This window comes from Cornus florida, unplaced genomic scaffold (assembly GCF_030987335.1).
Source record: "Cornus florida cultivar Cherokee Brave unplaced genomic scaffold, ASM3098733v1 CherokeeBrave_3.0.0_Hap2_Chr04, whole genome shotgun sequence".
NCBI classification, from domain to species: domain Eukaryota; kingdom Viridiplantae; phylum Streptophyta; class Magnoliopsida; order Cornales; family Cornaceae; genus Cornus; species Cornus florida.
The window spans coordinates 642608-649349 of NW_026775574.1; the positions used below are offsets into that span (position 1 = coordinate 642608).

General features: G+C 37.2%; 1 pseudogene; it reads right to left on the reverse strand.

Annotated features, from left to right (window-relative positions):
- Window positions 1-2958: 2958 nt before the first annotated feature.
- On the reverse strand, window positions 2959-3057 carry LOC132305721 (small nucleolar RNA R71; annotated as a pseudogene).
- Window positions 3058-6742: the final 3685 nt, after the last annotated feature.

Genomic DNA, 6742 nt, shown 5'->3' on the forward strand with positions numbered 1-6742 from the left:
AGAAAGGAGCCAAGTGGAAGCAAAATGAAGAAAAAGGTGGAAATCAACATCTTCGATCGATCTCAGATCAAAGTTCGATCGATCCAATATGATCGATCTCAGCACTTCAAGATGGATCAAAGCCATGATGACATTTTCGAGATCTCAAAAGTTTAATCGATCCAACATCATTCTTCGATCGATCGAACTACCTTATCCTTATCCAAATGATTGATCTTATCTAGTTGTACCACCCTACTAACCACTTTTGTCCTTTTCCCAAAAATATCTTCAAAATATCTCAGATTTGTCTTTATCCAAAAAGCGCCGCCATTGAGGATTGATCCAACTTCAGTTCGATAGATCTCAGCTATGTTCGATCGATCCAAGTCCAAGGTTCGATCGATTGAACTTCCTCCAGTGCGAAAAAGTTAAATTTCCAGCTCATTGAAAGTTGTCCTTTATCCAATCATTGGGGAATATTTTGTGCACGACCCCAGCTCCTTTTGTGTGTCTTTGACCTACTTATATAAGGATAAGGATTACTTTTTACACCATACCATACCTTACCATATCATATCATCTCATACCTTATAAGAACTCTTAGAGAGCAAGCTTAGAGGAGGAGGAGGAGGCTAGAGACACTATTGGAGACTTTTCATCAACCAAGGAGTAAATCTCTACCATGGAGTTAGCCCTTGAGGGTTGGAGAAGCACTACCATAAATGGCTAGACATCCTCTTGGGGCTAGAGTTAGCCCCAAGCATGCTTTCTACTTTTTTATTTTGTGTATTATTGAGGGATTAGTGTTGTAATACATGTTTTGGCACTTTTATATATATAGATCTTGTTTATTCAATGATTTATGTGGTTTAATGCTTTCACTTGATCATTTCATTCTATCCATATGTCTATGTACGCTAGAATATATGTTCATGTGTTTGTCTCTATTTCTTGTGTTATTGATGCATGTCTATGTGTGTTGATGCCATAGATCTAGAGATTGTCAAAATATTGTGCTTAATGGAATGCTCTTGTAATTTTCTAGATGGTTCATACTCATTTCTTGATGGATTGTGCGTCTCCCTTAGCTTAATTAGTTTAATTTCATGTGCTAGCTTATTTGTAGTGTAGTGGTAGCATAGTTGTTAGATGGGAGGACAATCCATACTTGTTGTTTGATGTTCCATACTTTTGAATGCAAGAAGCATATGTCTCTAACCTTGTGGTGTGTTTGGCTTATGAGCTTAATGAAAGGATTAATGACTTGCTAGATATATTGTGCTTTTCACATGCTATTTAGACAATATATACTTAATTATTAGATATATTATTCTTTTCATATGTTGATTAGACAATGTATACTTAATTGGTCACCATTGCTAGTTGAATTAACTAAACACACACACACACACACCAATATTGCAACACACATTTCCCTCATTAGTCACTTGTTAAGGGTGTAGAAAAGTATTGTTTGGTGGTGACCTCTAAACTCCAAGATCTCTCTTTCTCTTACTTACTCTTTATTGCATTCAATTATTTAGTTTAATTTGCTCTCTAGTTTAATCAACCAACCAACCATTTGTTTGATCACTTGACTTACTAACCCTAATAACAATTCCACAAGTTAGTACGACTCCAATCCCTTGGGACGATCCCTACTCACTCTTGCTACGTTAGTAGTAGTGTTAGTAGTGGTTTTTATAAATTTAAATTTGACCTAAAAAGTTTTTCTTGAACCGCACATTCACTACATCAAATTTGGCGTATAGGAACGGCACCCGTCAAATTTTGGTGCCGTTGCCGGGGATTAGGCAACGTCGTATTTGTAGAATTCATTAAGAATTAGTACTCTTTTGATCGTGTCTTTACTTTGTTTTTATTTTTCTTTTGATTACTTATTGTGTTTGTTCATTTTTGACAAGGAGCATTGAGTTAGGAGGCAAGCAAAGGAGCCACCAAGCAAAGGAGCTAAGCAAGCAAGGAAAAATGCTAAAAATTTAAAAATTGTTAAGCTAAGCTATAAATTTAGAGTTGAAGTGCTAAAGGACCTTTGTGAGCTTTTTCTTACTCAATCCATTAGTTAAATCGTCGGCCCGCGTGGAGGCTATTTACTTTTCTTGCATATTGTTTGAGCATAGGAGTATGGGTTAAGTGTTTATGGAGGAAGAATTCATTGATTTATTGTGAAGTCGAAGTGTTTGTTCATTCATTGTGTTTGTGTGTTTTTACATTGTGCATGCATGGTCGTAGATCACTAAGACCAACTCTTATTCCTCTTGATTTGCATCTTGAATCCGTAGTTAGAAATCCTTGGGAAAGAGGAAGTTCTAGTTCTACCCAATCCATTACATCAATGAAAGGCTATAATGAAGAGCATATAGAGGACCTTGGTCACATAGACCAACAAGGTATCCTCCATCCAAATGTGCATCACGAGAACATTCAAGCACCATTAGACATGCCTAGGCCATTCATTCACCAATCACAACAACAACAAGGCCAAGTTCCATTTAGAATGCCAAGGCCAATGTATATTCCACAACCTCCCATCATTCAAGGAAATCAAAATCAAGGTGCCCATGTTGCACCTCAAATTGCTAATCCTCCACTTGCTTTAAGAAATCACTATGTGCCTAATGAATAGAATACACCCACATGCATTCAATTGCCATCATTTAGAGCACATCACTATGAAATTAAGCCACAAACCATTCAAATGCTTCCTAACTATCATGGACTTCCAAGTGAAGAACCTTACAAGCATTTGGATGAGTTTCTTAAAATATGTTCCACCGTAAAATATACGGACATGCCGGAAGAGGTCTTAAGACTCAAACTTTTTTCATTCACCTTAAAAGACAAAGCAAAGTATTGGTTTAACAATTTTAGGCCTTTTTCAATCACTTCTTGGGCAGAAATGCAACAAGAGTTCTTGAAAAAGTACTATCCGGTTTCTAAGACCAATGCCATGAGAACCTCAATTCGGAAATTTTCACATGGGGATGGAGAAACATTTCATGAGGCATGGGAACGCTTTAATGAATTGCTTAGGAAGTGTCCACATCATGACATGGCCAAATGGCAATTGGTTCAATATTTCTTTGAGAGCTTATCGGACAATTACAAAGGCATGGTTGATGCTTCCTTGGGTGGCTCATACATTGATAGGCATGAGGATGACGTGTGGCATCTTTATGAGAGCATGAGTGAATTTTTTTTTGCATAGAACATTATTATCCAAGAATGGTAGAAATTCACAAGGTAGGAAGAGTGTTGACTTACATCAAGTTGACCATTTAAATGAAATAGCCGCCGAAATGAAGTCTTTATCTTTAAGGTTTGATCAATTTTTGATTAACCAAAACTCGGCGAACCAAGTATCTTCCTTCCCTAACCATTCTCATCGTGCATCAAATGAAACATGTATGACTTGTTCTAGTGTTCTTCATTCTACTTCTCATTGTCCTCACGGATAAGTACAAAATGAACCTAATGAACAAGTCAATGCAGCTTTTGTGAACCAAGAGAACAATCCTTATGGTACTCATTATAATCCAAGTTGGAGAAATCATCCGAATTTCTCTTGGAAAAACCAAAGAGAGGGTTCAAACCCTTCCTAAGGCGGTTTTCAAAGGAAGTACATTCCACCTCCACTTCAAAACCAAGGATCCCAAGGTTATAGACCTTATCAATCATAAGGGAATCAATTTGCTAACTCTCATTTTCCCAACCAATCTTATTCCCAAGGAAATGCTAGAAGTCCCGCCTTTGAAGAAAAAGTTTTGAATGCTTTGGGCACTTTAGAGGCTAACACTCAATTGCTTCATTCTCACTCTCAATCTATTGCGAAGCTAGAAACCCAAGTAGGGCAAATAGCAAGCACTCTTAATGCAAGAGAGAAGGGAAAGATGCCTATGAATGCCCCACCTAAGCAACAATGTGTTATGGAAACCCATTCCTCATCGGAAGGCCACACCATTGAGCATGTTAATACGGTGACTACCTTGCGGAGTGGTAGGATTGTGGACAATCAAGTTGAAATGTCCAATGAAGAGAGTAAACCGGTGCAACCTCAAATTGTCACCCGTCCCGTTTCACATCCCATTCCTCCTTCATTGCATATACATGATCTTGTGAATGAGAAAGCTTCAAAATGTGATTTGAAGAATGATTTTGAAAATGATTTGAAGAAAGATTTGCTGAAAAATGAATTTGAAAAGATTTTGTTGAAAAATGATTTTAAACAAAGTGATTTAAAAACTTCTTGTGTTGAAGAGACTTCAAAGAAAATTTTTGAAAAGAGTTTTAAGCCAAAAGTTCCATTTCCGGATGCCTTAAAAGGATCTATTTCAAAAGATAAGTAAAAGGCAAAAACCAATGAAATCATGAAAATGTTTAGGCAAGTGAAAGTCAATCTTTCACTTTTGGATGCAATCAAGCAAATTCTGGCTTATGCCAACTTCTTGAAAGACTTGTGCACTCAAAAGCGGAAGAACAAGAGCCAAACACCAAGAAAAGTGGTTTTGACTGAGCAAGTAAGCTCAATTTTGCAACATAACACTTTACCAAAGTTTAAGGACCCCGGTTCACCCACTACTTCATGCATCATTGGTGATCATATCATTAATCGGGCGCTTCTTGACTTAAGGGCAAGTGTTGACCTTCTTCCATACTTGGTTTACGTCAAATTGGGCCTAAGTGAATTGAAACAGACGTCGGTAGTTTTACAACTTGCCGACCGATCCATTAAGAAGCCTAGGGGTATAGTTGAGGATGTATTGATTAAGATTGACAAATTCTTCTTCCTCGTTGATTTCGTTGTCATTAACACGGAACCGGTCCCCAATCCTAAAAGCCAAATTCCCGTTATCCTTGGCCGTCATTTCTTGGCAATCGCTAATGCCAACATCAATTGTAGGACGGGGATAATGAAGATCTCATTTGGCCACATGAAGGTGAAGTTGAATATCTTCAACCCCACACCCAATTCATTTGACAAATATGAAGGAGAGGTTAATGTTGTGGATAAATGTCACGATCTTCAATGTCAAGGAAGTGAGCTTTTGTGTAAGACCAAAACTTCAAAGGGATCATCTTAAACCTTGCATTCTCAAAGTGTTGTTTCAAATTCTTGTTTTGAAAGGGCATGGAATCCCAAAGAATGTGATTGGATTGACAAGGGATTAAAAGTTTCTCTTGAGCTTAATCCAACAAGTTCTTCAAAGAACTATTTGTTGGGTGGAGTTCAAAGCTTCTATCACCCCAACAAGGAGGGGATGCATTACAAGATCTTTGATCCGAGCTAAAAGAGCCCAATGTCTTGCTAGAGACGTTAAAGACTAGCAAAATATTTCGTAGGGTGTCAAAACCCTATTCCTCTCTCATTTCTATCTTAAATTTCATTTCTTGCGAAGTCTAGATATTGGCTTTGGGTTCATATGCATTGCTAGGAACTGTGATTAGGATTGCATGAAATTTTGTGTTCTGATTGAGCATTCTGCATAAGTTTGATCGATCTCAAATGAGAGTTCGATCGATCGAACTTCACCTGCATCTAACACTTAGAAAAATTTTCGACCGCATCCACCTACATCCAAATCACCTCTCTGTCCCATCGTTCGAACTTATTCTCAGATCGATCAGAAGATCTTAGATAGATCCAACTTCAAAGTTCAATCGATCTTGAGATCCAACACTTAGAAAATTTTGAGCCTGCATCAACCTGCATATTTCAGCTCTCTGTCTCATCGATCGAAAACATTTCAAGATTGATCTGAAGTTCTTCGATCGATCTAACTTCAATGTTCGATCGATCTGCAAGTTCCAACACTTAGCCAAATTTTTGAACAAAAAGCCTGCATACTTTTGCTCTCTGTCTGATCGATCGAACATTTTGTTCAGATCGATCTCATTCTCTATTTTAACCTTTGTTTGACTTTATTTGACTTTTTAATTTAAAAAAAAAATCCAAAAATTTTTATTTTATTTTATTTGTTTTTCCAAAAAAAAAAAAAAGTTTCCAAAAAGATTTTATTTTATTCTATTTTTCAAAAATCTAAAAATATTTTCTATTTTTCAATTTTAATTTTTAATTTTGAATTTTAGTTTTTAATTTTTCAAAAATTTCAAAAATACTTTGAAGAGAGATCATCAAAGTTCGATCAATCAGAAATCTCAGTTCGATCGATCGAACTAATCGGGAAAAGTTTTTAAAATAGACCTGGAGGGTCTCAAGATCGATTCATTAGATCGATCCAACCCTCCAAACCCTTGTCCCTCATTCCCGTCACCACTGCACTCACCCATCTTCACCATCTTCTCCGGCGAATCTTTGGCGAGATCCAAACTTTGATTTTCTCTCTCTCCTCTCAGATTTGCTTCACCATCTTCCTCTCATCTTCTCTCGCGACTTGAGGTAAGATCCGAGCCACACCTTGTCATTTCAAGCTTCAACTTGACAATACATGTTGCCTACATGCTAGATCTAGGATGTATTGTTGATGAAATCCACCATTGATGAGCTTGAAGCATGTTTGTATATATGTCTATATATATGTATATATGGTTATATATTTTTGAGTTTTGATTCGATTTGTGGGAGTATGGGCCATGCTATGTGAGTAGAATTGATGATTTGTTTTGTTGATGGGCCCACGACCTTGTTCGTGATGGCCCCGTGCTTCAAAAGTCACAGATCTGTGACCTTTCAGTTCTCATATTCGCACAGTTCAATCGATAGAACTTCTATCTCAGATCG